The sequence below is a fragment of the Adiantum capillus-veneris genome, chromosome 17, assembly GCF_014529385.1.
Source record: "Adiantum capillus-veneris isolate H3 chromosome 17, ASM1452938v2, whole genome shotgun sequence".
Lineage (NCBI taxonomy): Eukaryota > Viridiplantae > Streptophyta > Polypodiopsida > Polypodiales > Pteridaceae > Adiantum > Adiantum capillus-veneris.
The window spans coordinates 133,917,441-133,943,235 of NC_140947.1; the positions used below are offsets into that span (position 1 = coordinate 133,917,441).

Below are 25,795 nucleotides of genomic sequence, written 5' to 3' on the forward strand. Positions count from 1 at the left end.
TGGAATCCTTTGCTACAGAGGCTACATTTCAGTTTTGGGTGTGGCTATAGTGTACAAAAAGGGGGTCAGATGACCTAGAAAGATACAATGGCAGCATCTCCTAAAATTTAGAGAAATCCGGAATGACAAGGAGAACATTTTCTTACTCTGCCGTGAAGTTAACTGAGCAACCGGTTGGGAGATTTTTAGGCGGCAACCCCGAAACGGGAAAATGCTTGTAAATGCGCCAAGTGGCACATTCTGGTGCACTTTCCTCATGCAGAAAAATGGGCGCTGATTTTTAAGCTGGCAGAGGCTCATTTTCAGATTTTGTCACAGGTTAAGAGCTATGGAGTGCTTCCTTTCCCTCCTATGTACAGTACGGTGCCAGGAGTGATGCCTGCACGCTACGCACTGCCGTCTCTCTCCCCTATGGCAGTATGTTATGCCCCTCTAGTGGGCTTTTCAATTGACCAATGTACAGTTGTGTGGGTTCATGCGCGATTGCCGAGGCAAGAGCCTCTTGCACTGGTACTGGGTTAGCTAGCGGCTAATCCCCCGTAGGTACAGGTGAATTCGGAGAGGTTTCACGCCAGAAATCTCGTCCGATTCAAAGGGCAAGTAGCCCTACAGGTGCGGGAGCTCGAGGACTTGCTACGGATGCGACCGGCACGCGAAACAGAGCCCGAAACAGTAAATTACAGCCTGCTGTGTATTTTTGCAGGTTTAGGGTTTTGGCCCTAAACGGTCCCTAATACCCCCAGGAGGTTCGGGGACGCGAGGGGACCGCTGTACAGATGATCTGGCGCATTTTCGGGGCTGAAAACAGAGAATTCAGCGTGCTGCAGATTCTCCCCAAGTTTTGCAAAGTACCCGTATGCGTCGGGAAAGTCATTCAATGCGTGGGAATACTGACTATGAAGGGTCCTAGTACAGTTATGCTGCCGAAATCGGGCCGGAATAGTTGAAATTCAGCCAAGTTTGTGCGGGGCAGCTTGTAGGGAACGTTCCCACAGCGTTTATTCCCTCTTTTGAACAATAAAGAAATACCGAAAGGGGCGCCTAAGTTAGGGGCCAATCTGGTGTCGGTCTACTTATATAGGTGCAATCTAGCAGCCTGTATCTCTCTCCCCTTTGTTGTGTCTTGAAAGTACAGGTAAAGTGGATGACAAATTAGATGGGTGAAAGCAAATAAGGTTTAAGTCTAAAGTCTACCGCCCTTTTTGAAAGTACAGGCCGGTTACATGGTTCCATCCCCGGGATTAAATCACTTTTTCCCATAGAAGTGAGCCTTGGTCAGGTTGGGCTTGAAGACACAGGGGATCATAGACTAGACACAGGGAATTGCAATTATGGCTGACAGACCAGACGATGTGACTGAAGAGGTTTCCTCTTCACAGGGTCAAGAGACACATGAAATGGGTGAGTCTTCAAGACCACCACAGACGGATGATGATATATTCAGGACCCAGTTGGCTACTGCTGTGGCTACGTTCACACAAGTAATGCAAACTCCGAGGTTTTTAGCCTTTCTGCAACCTTCTGTTCCGTCTCAGCAAGTTGGGTGACTAGATCATATTCAAAAGCCTGTTAAGGCTCGAGTGCAGGTGAGTCATACTGCACAGTCAATGGAAACACCTGTATACTTGACGGAGAACATACAGTCTCCACAACCTGTGCCTAAGGTGCAAGAACAGGTGGCTGAGATGCCAGTCTTTCAAGCTCTACCAGTTCAGCCAGCCACTTTTCAGCACCCTATAGCTGGTTCTAATGGGCAGGGAAGCAACCTACAGGCTATGCAACGAGTCTTCCCACCACCTTCAGTACACCCTGGCTATTTTGGAGGTGGATCGGTATTCCAAAGCATGACTGGTCATGCACCTGGAAATCAGTTTTACACGCCAGGAACAATGTTCGGGGGTGCTCAAACGATGATGCCTAACCCCATGTATGGTGTCATGGGCATGCTACCAGGCTTTCAAAGCACTCAGGGCCAATTTGGGATGCCACAGGCAAATTTTGGTATGGCTAGAATTACAAATCAACAGTCAAATATGGCATTTCCAGGTCAACTTAATTGCGGTCAGGGAACACAAACGAACCCTAATAGTGTTCCCATGTTTCAATCACTTCCATATGACAATTTAACGCCGCTGGAGAGGCCAACTCCGTACAAAGAAGGTGGCAAAGGTGTGACATTCACGACCTTTACAGGGTTTGATGACAGGAAGGAGGCTCTCTCATTCCTCCAACAGTTTGACAAGGCCTATGCAGGGGGAAACTTTACAGAGGCTTCAAAGGTCCGCAAGGCAGCCACTTTCTTGACAGGGAATGCGGGACAATGGTGGACAACTTTATTGCTTCAAGGGCAAGCTCCGTCCACATGGATTTACTTCAAGCAGATTTTTGCAGCAGCATGGTTATCAGATAATTTCGAAGCAGATGTCATGACAGAATGGCACCAGCTTAATGCTGCTACTTGCAAGAATCTGGATGATTACAGTCGGAAGTTTTGGAAAGCTCTACTTCCAGTAACTTCCTATAGGTTTGTGCCATTGACAGAACAGATTGAAAAATACTGTTGTGGCCTACCCAAAGGATTGAGAAAGGACTGTACGAAGACCAAAGTAACTACTTTGATGCAGCTCATTGAGGTGGCAAACACTGGCAATGGTTTGCTCAAGGGAGAAGATTGTGAATTCAATAGTGGCGTCAAGGAAGGATCAGCCAAGAAAAATTCAGCGAAGCACGTTCCCAATGAGGTTCCTAAAGGGACTCAGGAGCCAACCAATGCAGGGAAAGGCAAAGCTACAGCTGAGTCAAAAAAGGGACTAGCAAAGAAATAGAAAAGACGTTTTCCTCGCAAGTCGGAAGAGCAAAAGAAGGTCCTGAGGTCAGAGAACAAATGCTTCATTTGTGAGCAGCTTGGCCACATTGCTTACATTTGTCCTACAAAGAAAAGGCCAGCTGATTCTGAAGACAAGGAGGACAAGAAAGAAAAGAAGCCCATGACTGGTCTAGTGCCAGATATGGTGGGCGACAAGCCAAATTCAGATGCAAGTGAGCTTTGCAGAGCATGGGGAAAGGTCAGGGATCAAACAGTGCTCATCTTCTTTGATCCAGGTGCCAAAGCCAATTTCATTTCCCCAGAATTGGCTTCAAAGTTGGGAATCAAACCTGAAGAGATGGGGTATACAACAGAGGCAGGTTTAGCATGTCCTGGCCATACAGAGGCTGTGACACCCATCATCGAAAAGTTGCGCCTACATATCCAGTCCTATGTAGATGCTGAAGAATTTTACATCATGCCACTGGACGGATGTGATGTGTTGTTAGGTATTCCTTGGTTATTTCGTGTACAGGGAATCATGGATGCCTACAACAAAAAGATCACTGTACAGAGCAGGGGAAAGACTCACATTCTGGATGTAAAGCTTAAAGGGGAGTCTATTCCCACTGTATCAGCTTGTGCTATTACTTCTGTAATGAAAAAGCATCTTTCTGCATACTTGGTTTTTGCACATGAAGTGTCAGATTGTGATGAATCAAATTTATCTGTGCTAGATAAAGAAAGGTCAATGTTTTTACAACAGTATAGTGACTATTTTTCCGATTCATTACCGTCTCAATTACCGCCAGAGAGACCCGAGGACCATGCGATAGATTTGGTGCCAGGCAGTAGCCCACCAAATAAGCCTCCGTACAGGGTTAGTGCGGCTCAGCAGAAAGAGATAATGGGCCAAGTACAGGAGTTGTTAGAAAAGGGGCTGATTCAGCCCAGTTCATCCCCATTCTGTTCTCCAGTGTTGTTGGTGCAGAAAAAGGATGGCTCATGGCGTATGTGCATCGACTACCGTGCACTGAACAAGAATACCATCAAGAATAGGTTCCCTATACCTAGAATTGATGATATTATGGACAAATTAGAAGGAGCAGCTATGTTGAGCAGGATAGATCTAAAGAGTGGATACCATCAGATTGGCATTAGATCAGAGGATGTGCACAAGACTTCTTTTAGAACAACGTTTGACCTTTACGAATTTTTAGTGATGCCCTTTGGTCTCACAAATGCTCCTGCTACGTTCAATAGGATGATGGACAGAATTTTCCGTCCACACCAGCAGTTTGTTGGTACATTCTTTGATGACATGATAGTCTACTCAAAGAATGAAGAGGAGCATAGGCATGACTTGGCCATTGTGTTCGAAGAGCTACGCAGTCATAGGTTGCTCATCAATGCAAAGAAAAGTGAATTTTTTTTGGAAGAGATCCACTTTCTGGGACACATTGTCTCAAAGGATGGTGTCAGAATGGATCCTGCAAAAGTTGAAGCGATCAAGTCATGGCTAGATTTGAAGACGGTGCATGATGTCCGAAGTTTCTTGGGACTATGCTCCTATTATAGAAGGTTTATCCGAAATTTCGCTGAGATTGCTTCACCTTTACATGCTCTTCAAAAGAAGGCAGTCACCTTTAGATGGACACAGAAAGAGATTTCAGCTTTTAATCTCTTAAAGGAAAAGATGACTTCAGATCCAGTCATTGTGTTGCCAGATCTTAGGAAGTCATTTGTGGTCCAGTGTGATGCCTGCGGTAGTAGCATTGGTGCAATGCTAATGCAAGATGGCAGGGTAGTAGCCTATGAGAGCAGAATTTTGCAAGGGCCAGAGATGACCATGCAAGTCTATGAAAAAGAGTTATTGGCTGTGATTCATGCGCTCTTAAGTTGGAAACACTACCTGCTAGGTGCAGATTTCGTTGTCCAAACGAACCATCAGACCTCGCGATACTTCTTGACACAGACAAAGTTATCTGAGAAGCATATGCGATGGGCAAATATCTTGTCCATGTTCCATTTTCAGATTGTGCATGTGGAAGGCAAGAAGAACGTTGTGGCTGATGCCTTGTCAAGGAAGCCACAAATTTCAGCTTCCTTATCATTATGAACTTGATGATATGAGAGAACAATATGCAAATGATGAAGATTTTGCAAGGGTCTTCGAGCAACTAATGGATGGACTACGTCATGAACACTATCTTCTCAAAGATGGGTTCATGATGATGCATGGCAGATTGTGTGTCACAAAGCCATTGCGACGCAAAGTTATGGAAGAGTCATGTCCCACCGTATGCAAGGCATCGTGGTATCGATGCTAGAGTTAAAGCGGTTGAAACATTCTTCTACTGGCCTACATTGAGAAGAGATGTGGATGCCTTTGTGCGAGAATGCCTAATATGCCAAAAGGTCAAGTTTGACAGGCAAAAGGCACCAGGGCTATTGCAACCACTACCTATTCCAGATAAACCATGGAAAAGTATTGCTATGGATTTTATCTTTGATCTTCTGAGAACGCAGACAGGAAACGATGGTATTTGGACCATCATTTGCAGATTCAGCAAGCAGACTCGTTTTATTCCTGTCAGGAAGAAGATAAAGCTAGATCAGATGGCACGTTTGTTTATGAGCAATATTTTCAAGTATCATGGCATGCCACAGTCGATTGTTAGCGACCGTGATCCACGCATGACAAGTTTGTTCTGGAGAGGCTTGTTTGAGAATATGGGCACAACGCTCAAAATTCTCTTCGTCATTTCATCCTCAAACAGATGGGCAGTCAGAAGAGGCAAATTCTACTGTCCTAGATCTGCAGAAGTGTTATGTGTCAGAGCATAAAGGAAAGTGGGAGCAATATTTGCCATTGGTGGAGTATGCATACAATAATACAGTGCATTCATCAACTGGCAAGGCATCTTTTGAGATAGTTGAAGGTGGCAAGAAAGTTCCTCCCATACTGCATACAAAGGACAAGATATTTGAAGCAGATAAGTATGTTCAGGACATGGATGAAATGTACAAGAAGGTCAAAGTGGCCTTAGAAAAGACTCGGGCAAAGCAAAAGAAAGCAGCTGATCGTCACCGTCGTGAAGTGGTATATTCCCTTGGTGATTGGGTGCTTTTACGCTTTGAAAAGGCAAGGTTAAAGAAGATGAAGGGCAAGGAAAGACTGTTTCCAAAGCTCAGCATGCGTTACTATGGGCCTTTTCAAGTGTGCGACATAATCAGTGATGTTGCATATAGGCTGAAATTGCCTGACAGTTGGAAGATTCACAATGCGTTTCATGTGAGTCTTCTCAGACCCTATGTGGGTGATGTGCTAGAAGATATGCCAGCTGAAGATCAGCCGGAAGTCGAGGAACTTGACGAGATCTTGGTCCCCGAACAGATTTTGGCACACAAAGAAAGGAAAGTGAAAGGCAAGGTTGCTAGGCATTACTTGGTAAAGTTCAGAAACTATCCACCAATGGATGCTAAGTGGATGGAAGAAGGTGAACTTGCAGAGTCACCAACTGTGTTATCACTTTACCTTGAAGCCTTCGATTTGCAACCTACCTTGACCCCTTGACTTTCAAAGCTACATGGATTGTCAGTGTGACAATGGCTTTTGAAAGAAATGATGTACGTGGTATTTAAAGTGAGCTCAAATGAAATACCTGTTACATGAATGTTAGAGCTATACAGACTGTCAGTTTGGCAATTGCTCTTATGGAATGTCCAAAGAGGTGCTTAGTGCTATAGAAGTGAGTATTTCTTGTCAGTTTGTCAAGGATACAGTATTGCTTCTATTAAAGGGTACATGTGTAACTGCATTCTTAAACTATCGGTTTGGGTATGCTCGAAAGTGTTACTGGGCCCAAAGTGTACTAGAAGATAGTGGCAAATGCGTGGCTATCATTTTGTCATTGGAAAGTTAGTGACTCAAAGCAATGGCAGAGTGCGAAGCTACCGCTATGTCATTGGGACAGGTTGGGAGATTTTTAGGCGGCAACCTCGAAACGGGAAAATGCTTGTAAATGCGCCAAGCGGCACATTCTAGTGCACTTTCCTCATGCAGAAAAATGGGCGCTGATTTTTAAGCTGGGAGAGGCTCATTTTCAGATTTTGTCACAGGTTAAGAGCTATGGAGTGCTTCCTTTCCCTCCTATGTACAGTACGGTGCCAAGGAGTGATGCCTGCACGCTACGCACTGCCCTCTCTCTCCCCTATGGCAGTATGTTATGCCCCTCTAGTGGGCTTTTCAATTGACCAATGTACAGTTGTGTGGGTTCATGCGCGATTGCCGAGGCAAGAGCCTCTTGCACAGGTACTGGGTTAGCTAGCGGCTAATCCCCCGCAGGTACAGGTGAATTTGGAGAGGTTTCACGCCAGAAATCTCGTCCGATTCAAAGGGCAAGTAGCCCTACAGGTGCGGGAGCTCGAGGACTTGCTACGGATGCGACCGGCACGCGAAACGGAGCCCGAAACAGTAAATTACAGCCTGCTGTGTATTTTTGCAGGTTTAGGGTTTTGGCCCTAAACGGTCCCTAATACCCCCAAGAGGTTCGGGGACGCGAGGGGACCGCTGTACAGATGATCTGGCGCATTTTCGGGGCTGAAAACAGAGAATTCAGCGTGCTGCAGATTCTCGCCAAGTTTTGCAAAGTACCCGTATGCGTCGGGAAAGTCATTCAATGCGTGGGAATACTGACTGTGAAGGGTCCTAGTACAGTTATGCTGCCGAAATCGGGCCGGAACAGTTGAAATTCAGTCAAGTTTGTGCGGGGCAGCTTGTAGGGAACCACAACATTTATTCCCTCTTTTGAACAATAAAGAAATACCGAAAGGGGCGCCTAAGTTAGGGGCCAATCTGGTGTCGGTCTACTTATACAGGTGCAATCTAGTAGCCTGTATCCCTCTGCCCTTTGTTGTGTCTTGAAAGTACAGGTAAAGTGGACAACAAATTAGATGGGTGAAAGCAAATAAGGTTCAAGTCTAAAGTCTACTGCCCTTTTTGAAAGTACAGGCCGGTTACCTGGGGTCTTAAGTTCACAAGAAACTTGGGTTCTTGTGGGTCTTAGGTTCTTGGGTTCTTGAGTTCTTGAGTTTCTTGAGGTCTTGAGGTTCTTGAGGTTCTTCTTTCGCTTGCAATTTGTGTTAGAGAAGGATCTTCTCTTCACCCGAGTTCTTCTCTTTTCCGCGGGCGCACCCCTTGGCGGCCTTGCGCTTACAACAAGGTTGCTTTTTCCCACCTCACGTCGATTGGCCGGCCGATGAGTGCATGGTCCGCTCTCGATCAGTGAAAAGCGACACAAGTGGAGGCTGGACAAGCCCTTCTTTCTTGGGTTTCCTCTCACTCTTCAAAAACACGATTAGGAATCGACATGCCCAAGAGGACTTGGGTTACGTGCGACCGCAACAAGCAAAAAAAATTATGTGTTTCTTGTGGTTCTTTCTTTGAGTGATACATAACACTGCCAAAGCTGTGATACCAATGTAAGGTGCAACGGAAGTGAATGTTGAACTTTGCTCAAGATGAGTGCTCCAAACTGTGCTCAAGGTTCCTTTTACTCACGGAAGGGAGAGCCTTTCGTTCCTTTAGTGAGAGAATGCAATGGACGCAAACAAAGTGGTGAACACTGTGAATGAAGGTGCATGAGACTGAGAGATAGACAGAGAAGAATATAACACTAGAATAATTGTCAAAATCCTCCTCCCAAGGCCCCACTCTCTATGGCGGGAGTGGTCTACTATTGATTGCACCAATCTCAATGGACTTGCCGACGATGAGGACGACGACGAGATGGGCTGAAATCTGGAAATGCTAATGGCTGAAATCTGCAAAGCTTTATCTGCTGAATTATGACTCTATGTCGATGACGACAGATGTGACGACGACGCGTTGAAAACGCAGATGCTGAAATCTGCATTTTCCGGGCTGAATCTGCAAACTTCGATGGATCTGATTGTGCGTCGAGGATCTGGTGCGGGAAGGTGAGATCTGCGAGGTTAGGGACTTGTTCTCCGATGTTTGACTGCTGAAAACTGAAGCCGCTGATGCTTCTTGGTGTTCTGTCGCAGTAAATCTGCAAAACGCTAAAGGGTCATGCTGATGCAAAAACGCTAGGGCTGAAAACTGTTTCTGCTGCCGGTTGTCCTGCAAATGCAAAACGCTAGGCTTCTTGATCTGTCTTGCTGCTGCCGGGGCTGATCTGTTGTGCAAAAAACGCCACGTTGCTTGTGGATGAAAACAGTAGGTCCTTGCAGATGCAAAAACGCTAGCTCTGATGATGTAAGGGATCTTGCTGAGAAGGTGTCTATTAAACTTTGGTTCCTACTGCCTCTTCTGCCTGAAAGTGCTAGCGCTAGGTTTCTTTGCGTACTTGCTTTCTAAAATTGCCCTACCTAGTTCCCAATAAAAGTCACTTAAAAATAATAAGTGAAAAATGTCCAAAATAGGGAAAATAGGACTATGCACTGTAAAAATGCTCCTGATGGAAATTTGATGATCATGTTGTGTGCAACCAGAGGATATGCATCTATTCTAAGTGTCTAGACATGCATGGTCTGCGAACAGACTCATAAAAGTGCCAAAACACTTCCTAAGCTAACTGAACTGAACCCTTGTCATGAAGTAGCTTATCCACGTACACATAGGGTTAGATATGCACATGAAATGGTCGTGGTCTGGGTGTGGTCTTAATGCAAGAAGGCCATGTCATTGCCTACGAAAGCCGATTGTTTTCAAGGCCGGAATTGATAGAATAGATTTATGAGAAAGAGCTTTTGGCGGTTATCCATGCTCTGACTCAGTGGCAGCATTACCTACTCGGAGCGGATTTTATTGTCTTCACAAACCATCAGCGTTTACGCTACTTCTTGTCACAGAAGCAGCTATCGGAAAAGCGGTGGGCGAACATCTTGTCGCAGTTTCACTTCCAGATTGTCCATATACATGGAGAGAATAACTTGGTGGCAGATGCTATGTCTCCGTTGGTTCTGGCTATTTCCGCGATACATCATAGGAGCTTCGAGGATATGGTCGATCAATATGTTACAGAAACAAATTTTGCGGATATTTTCACTTGGATACAGGATGGGGAGATAGTAGCGGGATATTCCATTCGGGATGGCTACTTGATGAAGGAAACCATGTTGTGCGTTACACAGCCGTCGAGGGACAAGGTTATGACCGAATGCCACTGTCCACCTTTTATGGGTCACCGCGGCATTGCGACCACCTTGAAAGGTGTAGGGAGATACTTCTTTTGGCTGAGACTCTAGAAGGACGTGGATGAGTTTGTGCACAGTTGCTTGGTATGCCAGAAGGTCAAGTTTGACAGGCATAAAGCACAAGGATTGTTACAGCCTTTGCCCATACATACCCACCCCTGGGAAAGTATTGCAATGGATTTCATTTTTGATCTCCCAAGAACACAGAGTGGTCACGATAGTATACTGTTATTGACAGATTTAGCAAGCAAGCTCATGTCATTCCAGTGAATGAAACAGTCAAGCCCAGATCTTCATGCCCGAGACGATTGTCTCCGACAGGGACCCCAAATTCACGAGTTTGTTTTGGAAGGCTATTTGGAAGATGTCACGTGACACATCCAACCCTATGTGTACGTGGACAACCTACAGCATGACCAGGGTTCAGTTCAGTCAAGTCAGTCTAGAATAGGAAGTGATCTGGCACCTTTGTGAGTCTATTCGTAGACCGTGCATGTCCAGACACAGATTAGATGCATATCCTCTGGTTGCGCATAGCATGATCATCAGATTTCCATCAGAACCCATCAAGAGCATTTTACAGTGCATAGACCTATTTTTCCTATTTTTGACATTTTTCACTTATTATTTTTAAGTGATTTTTGTTGGAAAGTAGGTAGAGCAAATTTACTAAGTTTATATATATAGAAACCTAGTGCTAGCACTTTCTGGCAGAAGAGGCAGCAGGAGCATCGCTCAACAGGCACCTTCTCAGCAGGACCGCCAACAGCATGGCCTAGCGTTTTTGCAACTCAGCATCAAGCTAGCGTTTTTGCAAGGACAGATCAGCCTTGGCGATTTTGCATTGCAGAGGAGCTTTGGCATTAGCAAACACAGTAGATCCACTCGACGACAGCAGATCAGTCCTAGTGATAGTGGATTTCCTCCAGCAACAGATTTTCAGCCCTAGCGTTTTTGCATCTGCCAAGCATTTCAACGTTTTGCAAATCTACCGCGACGGAACCAACACAAGCACCAACGTTTTCAATTTTCAGCACTTGGACATCCCATAACAAGTCCCGAACCTGTAGGTCTCACCTTCTCGCAACAGATCCTCGCCACACGGTCAGATCCCGCGAAGTTTTCAAATTCAGCCCGGAAGTTTCCAAATCCCGCATCGGCGCCATCGACATCGTCATCAACAGAATTCAGCACATACAAGATTTGCAGATTTCAGCCCTTAGCGTTTTCAGATTCCAGCCCGTCTCATCGTCGTTGACATCGTCGGCAAGTCAAAGCATTGTAGAGATTTGTGCAATCATAAGTAGACCGCTCTTGCCATAGAGAGTGGGGCCTTCGGAGGAGGGTTTGACAACATCTCTGGTGTCGTACTCTCTTCTCTCTCTATCTCTCAATCTCATGCACTTTCATTCACAGTGTTCATCCACTTTGTTTGTGTCCATTGCACTCTCTCACTAAAGGAACGGAAGGCTCTCCCTTCCGTAAGTAAAAGGAACCCTTGAGCACAGTTCGGAGCACTCATCTTGAGCAAAGTTCAACATTCACTTCTGCTGCACCTTACATTGGTATCAAAGCTTTGGCAGTGTTCTGTATCACTCAAGGAAAGAACCACAAGAACCACATAAATTTTTTTTGCTTGTTGCGGTTGCACGTAACTTGGGCGTGTCGATTCCTAATCGTTTTTTGAAGAGTGACAGGAAACCCAAGAAAGAAGGGCTTGTCCAGCCTCCCCTTGTGCCTCTTTTCACTCATTGAGAGCGGACCGTGCACTTAGCGGCCGGCCAATCGACATGAGGTGGAAAAAAGCAACCTCGGTGTGAGCGCAAGGCCGCCAAGGGGTGCACCCACGGAAAAGAGTAGAACTCGGGTCAAGAGAAGATCCTTCTCGAACACAGATTGAAAGCTAAAGAAGAACCCAAGAACCTCAAGAACCCAAGACCCACAAGAACCCAAGTTCCTCGTGAACTTAAGAACCCAAGACCATAAGAACCCACAAGAACCTACGACTTCAGTCGATGGTCATCACTCGAAGCGGAATGGATACTTCGCTTGGAGATGGTGAGCATGGGAGTGGTAAAGAAGAAATTTCCTCACCGGGAGGTTTTTCCGACCCTTCCCCATCTACGCCAAAGATTGCACCAGATCCTATGGCAGCCATAGATCGTGAATACGAAGAAAAAGTGGAAACCATAGAGCGTGAGTATGAGCAAGAACGCTTGGAAGTCAAAGAAAGACAAGCCAAATTCAATCGCGAGTGTGAAGAAAGACGGTTAGCGTATTTGAAGCGTAGAGTGCCCAACAAATGAAAGAGATGTTGCGTCTCTTTTCTCAAGTGCAGGCACAGATGCAACAGGAACGGGAAAGGAGACTCTCTCAGTCTCTTCTTCTCCCAAGCATGACACACATGATTTGCATGATGAGCAGCATGATGATTTGAATGACAATGATAAGCATGATGATTTGGATGACAATGACAAGCATGATGATTTGCATGATCAAGTTGTGATTATTCACATGCATGATGATTTGCATGATCAAGATGTGATTTCTCACGAGCATGATGATTTGCAGGAAAAAGATGTGATTGATTGTTCACAAGGATGATGGTTTAGTTGATACTTTGTCTAGTGAAACTAACCTCATAGCAGATTCGAAGAACTGATCTTGGCTCTCGAGTCGAGGTCCAAAGAACCCCCTCAAGACGTTTCGATCCCTCAGGAAGAACCTATCTTGGCTCTCGAGCCTAGGTCCAAAGAACCCTCACAGGAAGTATTATGTGTTCGTATGATTAGTCAGCACACACAGTTCAAGTGTTTTATTCGTGATTGTTTCCTATATTTTAATCAGTGTCTTTATGCGATCCCTTTTCATAGGCATGCCATATTGTACGTTGAACACGATTCACTCATGAATGAGCAAGGATGTATGAGGATTTCTCATGAAAAACTGAAAAGTATGCATTCAAGAAAGTCACAGTCCATGTCTCTTCCTTGGCATGACACATTTGTAGAAAGAGCACAAGAAAGTATGAGCACCAAGCATGGGTATGTTCACGTTTTGTGTTAAAAGTGGTTTCATGAATTTTCAGCCTTGGAGATTCTTGAAGAAGGTGGACCTACGTCCATAGAAGAAGTGGAAGCATCAAAAAAGCTACAGAAGACTGTCGCTTTCAGCGCGGCCCAAAGAAGCAAGCGTTGCAGACCTTTATGAAGTTCAAGTACTGCACGACCCACACATCAAAGTGGGCCGGCGAAGAGTCCCTTCCACGATTCCGGATGCTATTGGCGATCTCCCTCGACGCCATACAGTTCGGTACTAGTACCTCACTTTGAAAAAGAGGGGATGTCACGTGATACATCCAACGCTATGTGTACGTGGACAAGCTACAGCATGACTAGGGTTCAGTTCAGTTAAGTCAGTCTAGAATAGGAAGTGATCTGGCACCTTTGTGAGTCTGCTCGTAGACCGTGCATGTCTAGACACTTAGATTAGATGCATATCCTCTAGCTGCACATAGCATGATCATCAGATTTCCATCGGAACCCATCAAGAGCATTTTATAGTGCATAGACCTATTTTCCCTATTTTTGACATTTTTCCATCAGCAAATTTTCAGCCCTAACGTTTTTGCATCTGCCAAGCATTTCAGCGTTTTGTAGATCTACCACGACGGAACCAACACAAGCACCAGCGTTTTCAGTTTTCTGCACTTAGACACAGAGAACAAGTCCCGAACCTCGCAGATCTCACCTTCCCGCAACAGATCCTCGCCACACGGTCAGATCCCACAAAGTTTGCAGATTCAGCCCGGAAAACGCAGATTTCAGCATCTGCGTTTTTAGCGCTTCGTCGTCGCATCGTAGCCATCGACATCGTCATCGACATAGAGTCAGAATTCAGCAGATACAAGATTTGCAGATTTCAGCCCTTAGCGTTTTCAGATTCCAGCCCGTCTCATCGTCGCCCTCATCGTCGGCAAGTCCAAGCATTGTAGAGATTTGTGCAATCATAAGTAGACCGCTCTCGCCATAGAGAGTGGGGCCTTCAGAGGAGGGTTTGACAACATCTCTAGTGTCGTATTCTCTTCTCTCTCTATCTCTCAGTCTCATGCACTTCCATTCACAGTGTTCATCCACTTTGTTTGCGTCCATTGCACTCTCACTAAAGGAACGGAAGGCTCTCCCTTCTGTAAGTAAAAGGAACCCTTGAGCACAGTTCGGAGCACTCATCTTGAGCAAAGTTCAACATTCACTTCCGCTGCACCTTACAGGAGAACATTGACACGCGGTTGAAGTTCTCGTCATCGTTCCACCTGCAGACTGATGGGCAATCGAAGATTGCCAAATCAGTGGTACTAGATTTATTGAAGTCTTACATCTCAGATCAGTAGACTCAATGGGAAAAGTATTTACCTTTGGTGGAATTTGCCTACAATAACACGATACACTCTTCAACGGGGAAGGCGCCATTTGAGATTATTGAAGGTGCTACGAAGGTCCTACCCTTCCTAAGCACGAAAAATAAGATTTTTGAAGCCGATGAGTACACGCGCGACCTAGACACGGCTTCTGCCAAGGTTCGCGAGGCGTTGCAGAAATCTCAAGAAAGACAGAAAAAGGCAGCAAATCACCATCGTCGCGATTTGAAATTGAAGGAGAACGATTGGGTGCTCTTACGGGGAAGTGGGTTAGTAATTTTGAGTTCTAGAGGAAGCCCATCCTCCATCTGCCTTTTCCTGTTCTTTTGTAGCTCTCCTACAACACCTTTAGACTCAAGCTGCCCGATACTTGGAGAATTCACAATGCTTTTCATGTGAGTCTCTTGAAGCCTTTTAAAGGCGATGTGCCCGACGATGGGGAGCCTGATGAGCAACCCGAAGTGGAAGAAAACGGGGAGATCCTTGTTCCAGAATAGATATTGGCACATAAAGACAAAAAGATTAAGGGTAAAGCGATAAGGCGGTTCTTGGTTAAATTCAAGAACTATCCTGCATTGAAAGGACGAGGACGAGGATGATGCTGCTTATGACGATGAGGATGTGAGCTATGGTGAGAGTTAGAGCTCACTGCGCATGGCCACCTGCTTTTGAACCATGGTTTTGGAAATTTACTTATGTCGTATGGTGTATGGTGTTCACTATTGACTCTAGTATCTACACTTAGATTCTAGTAGATAGTCTCTACGTATGTTTTGAATTCAGCCTTCAGGAGACTACACTCCTGAATATTTTTTGGCCTGCTTCTACAGTCCTCACTCCTTTTTGTTTGCAGGTTACTTTATTACTTAGAGGCACCATCTCTCCACTTTTTATTCTCTGTCTACATGCCTGATTGAAATTTGACACATGGTCATTAATTGAAGTCTGATTGGAATTTGGTGTACCCGTTACTTCACCGTCACTCATATCACGTGTGCAGAATCCAGATTGAGCAATAAGCTAGTCTCTAAATTCTAATTTCTAAAGTTTCTATGGTTTTGTCTTTGTGTATTAAGTTTTAAACATGGTGCCCATTGCCCAGTGCCAGGTGGTGTAGTACGTAGCATCCTATGTAGTAGGCTATCTGAAAGACTGACATGTGGAATTTTGGGTAGTCTGATCCATACTATTTCCGTACTTCCGTACCCGTCTGCGTCCGACGTGTGATTGACGTGTGGAAAAACTATAATTACACCATGTCGTTGAAACAGTTTTTAGGCATACATAAAAAGAATCATATGAAGACATTATAAAACTTGCAGTAGTAAATTTCCATTACTACTATATGTATAGAATCATCTAAAGACATTGACAAACCTAGTTGTGTCCATTACATGACGCTGAGACAGTCTTTAAGGCATATATATATATATATATATATATATATATATATATATATATATATATATATATATATATATATATATATATATATATATATATACATATACGCTGAGATAGTTTTTAAGCATGAAAACATTGACAAAACTGCTGCGAGAGCTCACGGTTCGTGCGCTCGAAGCAGCCGGAGGGAAGGTGAGCTCCGTGCAGCAGGCCGAAAGGAGAGGTGAGCTGGCCAAAGGATACGTAGAGGCGTATGTACAGCAGCTCTCTCTCTCTCTCTTTGTGCTTTTTCTGCATCCGCTTCTGTGTGTGTGTGTGTGTGTGAGGGAGGTGAGAGAGGTATTGTGGACTTGTAAGGAGGTTTCCTATTCGCGACTTGGCTTATCACGTGCGTGGACTACGCACGAGGAGCGCCCCATCTTACCCGGCGTAGGTGAAGAGGTAACAGTCCTCACACTTCCCTCTGGAGGGTCTGATGGTGATTCCACATGGACTTTATCTTCACTTTTGGTTATCTACATTTATTTCAAGCTTTCTAGTTGTATCCATGCTTACCTGTTTAGAGCATCTACTGTTTCTAAATTCCAAGTCCATAAGCTGGATCTATCTCTAGTTTTTTTCACTATGGTTGTAGCTCTCATGAATTCTAGAACTATTTAATTCAAGATTACTAAGTTCTCTTCACTTGCCACATGTTACTATTTTTGTCTTCTCTTTTATATCTAGTTGGTTTGACCTGGGTTCAAGCTACTCACACACACACACACACACACACATTTCTTTTTAATCAAATCTTCCTCTATTTTTGGCCTTGCAAAAATTTATCAGCACATTCAACTCTTTCTCTCGTTGAGACACCTCACTATCTCACTTTTTTTGATAGTCGTTTAGCTCTCTCTCTCTCTCTCTCTCTCTCTCTCTCTCTCTCTCTCTCTCTCTCTCTCTCTCAACCCACCATCGCGCTTGCGCGCTTCAGTCCACCTACGGACCAGCCCGCCATGGGCGCTGCCTCCCCGCCATGACCACCTGACAGCTACTACCTCTCTCTCTCTCTCTCTCTCTCTTTGACACCCATGTACTTCTGTGTGGCTATTGCATGACTCTATGCAATCATCGCACATTAACCAAAGGATATCAAGAAGCGGTCCAACAGTGAGCTCCTCACCTATCAAAACAATACCGAAGGACACGACCCCCACGCCCCCCAAGGAATCAGGGGACATGACAATTACATGTACTACCCAAGACATATGGAGACTGCTACTGTCTATCTAGGAACAGGTACGACAACAGAACGAGGTGATTTCACATCAAAATGACGACATCAAAGCCTTGACACTGTGCAACCAAGAGCTGGATCATACCATTAAATTACAAGCTCTAAAGCTTCAGCAATAAGAAGACACCATGAAAACACTGCAATCCCAAGTGCTGGAACAAGGAAATCACATAACACAGGGCACCAATAATGTAATCGATGCACCCGAGGGGTCTCCTCCATCTTGGGCACAAATAGTAAAACAAGAGAAGACTATGGGGCACATGACAGGAGAAATGTATACGCATGAGAGCATGTATACGCGTGAGGATCCTACTGAGTACAAGGAACGGGAGAAATGATCTCGAAACATTGTGATACGAGGCATGCCAGAACCTGAGGGGGAAACAGTCATGTCATTGAACGTAGATGTTACCACCTTGTTAGCAGAAAAGCTTGACATGCAAGATGCAGGAGTATATGTGGCACATAGAGTGGGCCAGAAGAAGACTGATGCTCATCGGGCAGTTGTATGCACAATGTTGGATGCTCGTAAAAGGAACATAATTTTGGAAACTGCACGCTTGTACTTGAAAGGCACTCAGTACTATGTAAGTGAAGATAGAACACCGGCACAAGAGGCAACAAGAAGGAAAGCATATGAGAAACACCTCAAGGAGAAAAACCGACATCACCATCTAAGGATGCATAGGGGCACAAGACCCATGGGATCACAACCATACAGGTTACGCGTTGGAATTGTAGAGGTTTTCCATGGCAGAAGGGAGAAGGGTTGGTAGATATTCTACCACAAGCTGACATACTCTTTCTATTGGAAACATGGGAACAAAACACATGCAGGCTGTCGGACATTAGTGGGTACATCAAGCACTCAGTATGGTGGACTGGTACCAAAATGCGAGGACAAGGAGGTGTAGCTCTAATATATAAGGAAGAGCTTCAAAAGATGGTTGATGTATGCAAGGTTGACGAGCACAAACGCTATATATGGGTTAAGGTTTGCTCATCAAAAGGATTGATCTTTATCGCAAGATGCTATATCCCGCATCGAGAGTCACCTTGTTATGACACAAACCAGCTACCTAAAAAGGATCCCTTTGCTGACCTATGTACAGACATTGCAATGTATGCACGTATGCACGTGACGGAGCAGTTGTCATTCTTGGGGATCTGAATGCCCGGATTGCAAACACACAGGTACAATTGACGGACCATTCACTGCACCCTGTGGATAAGAATGGAGAACTTATGCTTGGTCCTATGTGGGACAGATGTTCAAGTGATAACATCATGAATGCACAGGGGTCAGCTATGATAAGTATGATGAACTCAATGCAACTTGTAGCCATGAATGGTGCGGTTACGTTCATACACTCTGGATCATACACTTGTTACACGACAAGTCATGGGAGGAGTACAAATGATTATGCCTTGGTGAGATACAATGCATTGGACTTGGTCCACCGTTTTGAAGTGGGTAGCAGGTTACCGAGCTTAGACCTTACACCAATCCATATATGCCTACACATGCCAAGTATGCCTATTGTCAACATAATGAATACACCGAACTGGTCATACAAGATGCAACTCACGAAAAAAGAGGACTATGCTAGTCTCTTAGATAGCTTACTGTTTGACCGGAACATGCCTTGTGAAATTGAAGAGACGTGGAAGATCTTCCGACATGCAATGGAGGAAGCGGCAAGAACCATTATGGGCAAATATCAAAGTGGCAAACAGATTAGGAAGGGTTTACCTCATAACTCCATGGTTTGATGCAGAATGCAAGGAGGCCAAACGTAAGATGAGAGGCCTATCACAACACTCAAATGAATGGGAATGCTGCTAGAGAATACAATACACTCACGAGGAAAAAGATGTATAAACTCTCAAAAGAACAACTAGACTTGAGCAAGTTCAAGAAAGAGCCAAAGAAAGCTTGGCGTAACATGAAGGGGAAGAAAGGGGACGTGATGGGAGATTTCAGCCCACACGAAATGTATGCTTATGTACAAACTCTATATGCCTCGCCGGGGGCTCAAGAGGTGATATACACAAGGCCTCAGGCTGAATATCCAAAGCCCATCACCTTCCAGGCAGTCATTAAAGGCCTCAAAAGCCTAGTGAATGGGAAAGCAGCTGACACATTACATCTTAACTCTGAAATGCTGAAATGGTCAGGTAGTGAGTCTAAGAAATGGATACACCATATGATGAATCAAGCAATCAGCCAATACCTACCTCAAGACTAGCAAGAGAACTGGGTGAAAGCGCTCTTTAAAGGAGGTGACCGCAATTTGCTTACTAATTATCGCATCATCATGGTGAGCTCATGTATGGCAAAACTTTTTGGAAGCATTATCAAGAAAGATCTTAGCACATGGGCTGAAAATAACGGGAAACGCGCCATTGGACAAGCAGGATTTAGAGCCCGTCACAGCACGGTAGACCACCTAACGACACTTCGGGTCTTGATGGAAGAAGCCAGGCTAAAAGGCAAAACTCTATATTGCTGTTTTGTGGACTTCAAGAAAGCGTTTGACAGAGTACCCCATCAAGGTCTATGGTCACGTATGGAAGCTCTAGGAGTTCCTATGCATATCAGGGCAGCCGTAGGGCGCCTATACCAAGAGGTCAGATGCAAACTCAAGACAAAAACAGGTTTCTCACAAGAATTCAGGAGCACCATGGGAGTTAAACAAGGATGCCCTTTGTCACCTACGCTTTTCGGACTATGCATAGACGAGCTTGATGACTTCATCAACGAGGCTATGAGAGAGGGGGGAGATCATCCTAGTATTGGCACTTTCACGCTTCTTCTCCTCATATATGCCGATGATGTAGTTCTCCTTGCCTACAATGCCCTCATTCTATAGAAACTTCTGGATGCAATACATGCATTTTGCAATGCAACAGGCCTGTCAGTCAATGTAGCCAAAACAAAGACTATGTCAGTCCACACATGTAGGAATGAGAATCAACCCATCATCACGTATGACGGGCAAACACTCCAAGCGGTTGAGAGTTTCAAGTACTTGGGCATCTATGTTCCCTCAAACCATGCATAGGGGAGTTGCGTGCAAAACAAAATTGATGCAGGACATGCAAAATACTATGAATTTGAGAACATGTGCAAGCAGAGTGTCACAAAACGATGGGAAATTAAGTCTATGGCATTTGATGCATGTGTGGTCCAAACAATACTTTACGGTGTAGAGGTATGGGGGGGGAGTATCCCCGCTAGCACTTGGAACGACATTGAAAAGATATACAAGAAATTCCTATGTAGACACCTGGGGATCAAAACTACCACCCCATACTCAGTGATGCTTTTGGAGACAGGCAAGAGACCTTTGGAAATGCAAGCCTTACAGAGAGTACACAAATACCTCATGAAAGTTAAGATGATGCCAGAGAGCCGTCTACCCCACATGGCATGGCAAACCGGATGTAAGCCGCAAAAGAATTACAAGAGTAAGTTTCACATCTAGTCTTGTAGAAGACATACAGAAATGGTTCTCTAGATGGAATGTGGGAGACCATGTGGACATGCATATAGAGGAACACACCGAACATGAACATGGGCTGAATTTTGACATAAGCATACTTGAAGCCCTACACACCAGATGGAAGAGAGCAGTACACAGGTCCAAATTTGAGCACTACGACAAGCACATCAATACACAATATTGGGAGACCTACAAGACTGGGGACACTCAGATGCATATAAAGACACCCATGTCCCATCGGGCAAGACGAGCCATTACTTTGATGCGGACGCGATCACACATGCTCAAGATTGAAAGGGGAGGGTGGCTGAATATTAAGGAAAATAGGAGGACATGCCCACAATGCAAGTTGAACAAAGTGGAAAGCGAGGCTCATGTCACCGTTGAGTACCCAACATACGCACATATCCGTGTTGAATTTCCAAAGCTCTTTCAAGGGCATGTCACCTTTGAGAAGCTTCTCTCTCGGATACACCCCTCCCCGGTAGCTTTAGGCATCTATTTTGCCAAAATATTGGATCATCACACAACACTCACACACAAGAAAGCTACTAGCCCACTACCCCCCCTCACATGAGGGGAGCATCTTGTAGACCTTTTGTGGTCCCATGGGTCATTTTGGCCCCCCAAGGACGTAAATACATCATCATCATCATCATCATCATCTCTCTCTCTCTCTCTCTCTCTCTCTCTCTCTCTCTCTCTCAAGCGCTCGATCACTCACTATACTCTCTCTAATAAGCTCGCATGTGCATGTGTGTGCATGGCAAAGGGAAGCATTGTCAATATGTGCCCCCGATTATTTGGCAACTTTGCAACGGCTGTAGCTTCAGCTTTAAGACTCTCTCTCTCTCTCTCTCTCTCTCTCTCTCTCTCTCTCTCTCTCTCTCTCTCACACACACACACACACACACACACACACGGCGATAGATTCATGCAAGAGATAGGAGAGCTCCATGGTTTTATAACAATCCACACCCCCTCCATCTTCTTGCCCCCATCTCTTCCCTTTTCACTCCGTTTGGGCTTCAGAAGTGCCATCACGATCATCCTATCCTCTCATCTGACATTCTCTCTCTCTCTCTCTCTCTCTCTCTCTCTCTCTCTCTCTCTCTCTCAAATTGAAGGCTAAAGTCCAAAACTAAAAAAGCCTCTTTGCACGCGATAAAGAGAGAGAGAGAGAGAGCCGCTTTCGACGACCGGCCGTACTAATAACATATTAGTCCAGCTGAAAAATCTGAATAGAGCACCCACATGTTTGAGTGTCAAATTTTTTTATTAGATATTGATGAAGATTCCGTCAATGTTTCACTTGGAAATTGAAAAGAGAAAAGGAGATAAGTTTTTATTTCAGTAGAAATAGAAGTTGCTTAAAGGAGAAAAAAAAATAATTGACTTTCTCTTTGTCTCTCTTATCTGGTTGTCTTACCTCCCTCCCCCACTCTCTCTGTCGATTGCCGAAGGCTCTCTCTCTCTCTCTCTCTCTCTCTCTCTCTCTCTCTCACTCACACACACACACACACACACACACACACACACACACACACAGAGACACATAGACACACACAAACACGCATGTCCCCAGGTCGATGTCGATTGACTCTCTCTCTCTCTCTCAGTCTCTCTGTGTCACGCACGTGTTTTAGCCTGTAGGGTATGGCCCCTTCGATTGTCGTTGCGAGACGTCTGACACGTCGCCCGACAAGCTGCGAATGTCCAGTGATGTCGCTTCTAAATGCCACGTCAGTGGCATTTTGTGCTATATAATATCTAACGCTACCTTTTGTGTGTGAGTGAAATAATTTTATCTATACTAGGGATAAAACGGGAGGGAATTTCGGTTCCCCCTCTCTGCCATGCATCAGAACCTCCTTCAAGCAGTGGGTGTGGGTTGCAGCTCCGGGAGCACAATGATGCAAAGAGAGAGAGAGAGAGAGAGGCGGGCGAAGCTCGCCGACAGTACTAGTTTTTATAAAGTGGAAGCCGTCGTGTGAGTAGGGCACACAAAAGGTAGCGTTAGATATAATAGCTTTCGCATTGCAGGCAGTCTCAAATTTTTTGTTTTCGGAGTCGAGTAGGGCACGCCCGGCCGCTCCCCTCATACACCAAAAAGGTATACAAGAAGAACGATCAGGACTATGCACCCAGAAACCAAAGGCAACTCTCTCTCTCTCTCTCTCTCTTTCTCTCTCTCTCACACACACACACACACACACACACACACACACACACACACGGCGATAGATTCATGCAAGGGATAGGAGAGGTCCATGGTTTTATGACAATCCACACTCCCTCCATCTTCTTGCCCCCCCATCTCTTCCCTTTTCACCCCGTTTGGGCTTCAGAAGTGCCATCATGATCATCTTATCCTCTCATCTGACATTCTCTCTCTCTCTCTCTCTCTCTCTCTCTCTCTCTCTCTCTCTCTCTCTCTCTCTCTCTCTCTCTCTCTCTCTCTCTCTCTCTCTCTCTCGCGCGCGCGCGCGCGCGCGTGCGCATTGAAGCTAACACAAGAACGCTAGGGGCTATCATGGGTAGGGGGTTCACAAGGGAAAGCAATCATTGTGTGGCACATAGAGCTCAAATGGGTGGGAGTGGTTGTTGAGAGGGACAGGAAATAGAGGAAGGGAGGGAGGGAAGGTGAGTAGGTGACACGTAGGGAGGGGAATCTTCTTGGGCAATTAATTTTTTTAAAGTAGCGCTAGTATGAGTAGGGAGTACAAATCTGGAAAAACAAATTTGCTCTATTTATTATAAGGAAAGAGAAATTGGAAAGGTAGATTGCAAGGTTTTAACTAGAAGGCTTGGCATGTCGGCCAAGTCGGAAGTTGGAGAGGGGAGAGAGAGGGGGGAGGGAGAAGGGTTATATGGATAGAGAGAGAGAGAGAGAGAGAGATTCTTCCCCAATATCTTGATTAGGTGTTTGCATCATAAAATTACATATAGTACTCTGACTTCTCAAAACAATCGTACATCACTAAAAATAAAGTTCATATGCACCTCCTGGAGATAATGCGGGAAGATCACAAAATGTTATCTTTCTCCTAGGTAACACAGTCATCAAATAGCTAGTCTTGGATATCATTATTTCATTCATCAAAACACGTGATTGCTTAGCCTTGGTCATTAATGCCCTTTTTCAAGGCTTGGTTAACTTCTAAAATTATATTTTTAACCTCAAGCAATTTAAACTATTGGTCGAAAAAGTCTTGGATATAATTACTCTTTTCATCAAAACATTGCTTGTTGAAAAAGTAACTTGTAGCATTCAATGTGGCTAATGACTAGTCATGCATACTTTGCTCTCTCTGCGCGTGCGCGCGCGTGCAAGAAAAGCTAGTTGAGTTCTATTACTTGAAAACCCCCTCAAAAGAGCCAATCAAACTTGAACATTACCATTATGGAGTGGCCTTGTCCTATTTGATTGGATGCATCTTCATTAATTCATTCACTATATGGTAGCAAAAAATTGTGGGTGAAGTGGAAGAAGCCTTGTGTACATTTGTGATTCCTTTAGAAAGACAAAGGGAAGGGCAAGGAAGGGAGGGGCAAAGTACTTTGCTACATCTAGAAGCCAGTGTGGAAGGTACCTTTATTAGCTAATGAAGATTTCAACTCTCTTGAATTGTTTGAAGCTTGAGATCCCAAAAGGTTGTTACCATCTACATGTGGTAGTGATGTGTGTGAACACACTTAGGATCGTCGGGGCATTTTTTCCCTCACTAGGAGGTTTTTTCCCTCGTGCGTTGTATATATGCCCATTCATTCTATCTACCTTTCCATTGCACACCAAGTAGTGCACTCTCTGTTGTGTGCCTTGAGCTTCCTTTGTCTTCTCCAAGCTATGCGTGTTTTCTTGCAACCCTAATTCCAACAATTCGTATCACAGCAGGTTACGTCCTCCCGGGCTTAGTCGTCAGTAGCTCCAACACACGCTTGCTCACTTTTTTTTATTTCTATGAAATTTTGCAAGTATTCGCAAGTCAACAAAATTTCGGGTAAGCTCGAAGAGCTTAGTCTGCTTAGATTTCTGATTCGGGCTCATTTCGGCCCCCGTTTCCACTACATGCAATACTGCACAGGCTATTTTGTCATTTTGTGTGAAAATTCTATCAATGTTGTTTTTTGCATAACAGGTCCTTACAGTCTTCTATGGTTTGTGCTATATAGCACGTGTTGCTCTCGCTTTGTTTCTCCTCTTTTCGGGAAGTGTTCACATCAAATGCAGGCATTCGTCTTCATGACCGACAACAACACAAATGTGTTCAAGATGTTTGTTGTTGAGAACACAGGCTTGGATATTTTGATTGGTCTTTATGCAAGTTGCAATGAGGCTAATTGCATTGTTGCGTAAAGATTTGGAATCGAAGATTATGCATGAGGAAGATGACATGGACACTTTCCTTGTTGGTGTCAAGGATATCAATGAGCAACTTATTTCTGCAAGTGAAGTCATTTCAGACAGTTCCCTTGTGCAGACTGTTCTTGATGCCTTGCCAAACTCTTACCATACTTTTGCTAATACTTGGAGACTTATGACCCAAGGAAATCCTGAAGTTGGTCACATCCAATGATAGCAAAGTGTCTCAAGCCTCCTTAGGAGATTGAGCATCCTGTATATGCCCAATCATAGTGTCATGTACACTGACAAAAAGCTTGTACATGACCTTCCGAGCTCCTTGGTTCCAATCTTTAAATGTCTTAATTTGCGTAGCAGTCGCACCTTCCTCTAGCAGTAGTGGTGCTACCTCATGCTCTTCATCAATGTAGTTCCAATAACCTTTGCCCGTAAGTATTGGTCATTATGAAGTTCCAAGCATGGAAGTTGTTCTGACCCATCTTCTCACTGACAACCTGGTTAAGCCCATCATTGTTGGACGACATGTTTCCAACCCTTTACACAGTCTTTGTACACAGTCTTCGAGCAGCCTGCTAAACATAGTCAGTTACCACCTCTAACCACAATTTGCATATGTATACTTATTTCACTGTACTAAACAGCGCCTGTGCACGCTGCAACCAAACCAAAGCTTTTTGCACCACCTATACATAGATTTGCAGAATCTTGAACCTCAACGTTTTTGCACGCGGATGCACTCTAACTCCAAAACGGGGGTCGAAACACGCCCGAAATGGAAACTTGGCTGCACAAAATC

General features: G+C 44.7%; 1 long non-coding RNA gene across 2 annotated transcripts in view; it reads left to right on the forward strand.

Annotated features, from left to right (window-relative positions):
- The window catches only part of LOC147438124 (uncharacterized), a 225,152-nt gene that overhangs the window by 172,444 nt on the left and 26,913 nt on the right, over positions 1 to 25,795 (forward strand). Inside the window, exon 4 of one of the 2 annotated variants that reach the window (XR_015184742.1) lies at positions 13,116 to 14,006. The exons of the other annotated variant lie outside the window; for it this stretch is intronic. This is a non-coding gene — a long non-coding RNA (uncharacterized LOC147438124). Of the gene's footprint in view, positions 1 to 13,115; positions 14,007 to 25,795 lie in introns of those variants that run through there. 2 annotated transcript variants of the gene reach the window in all.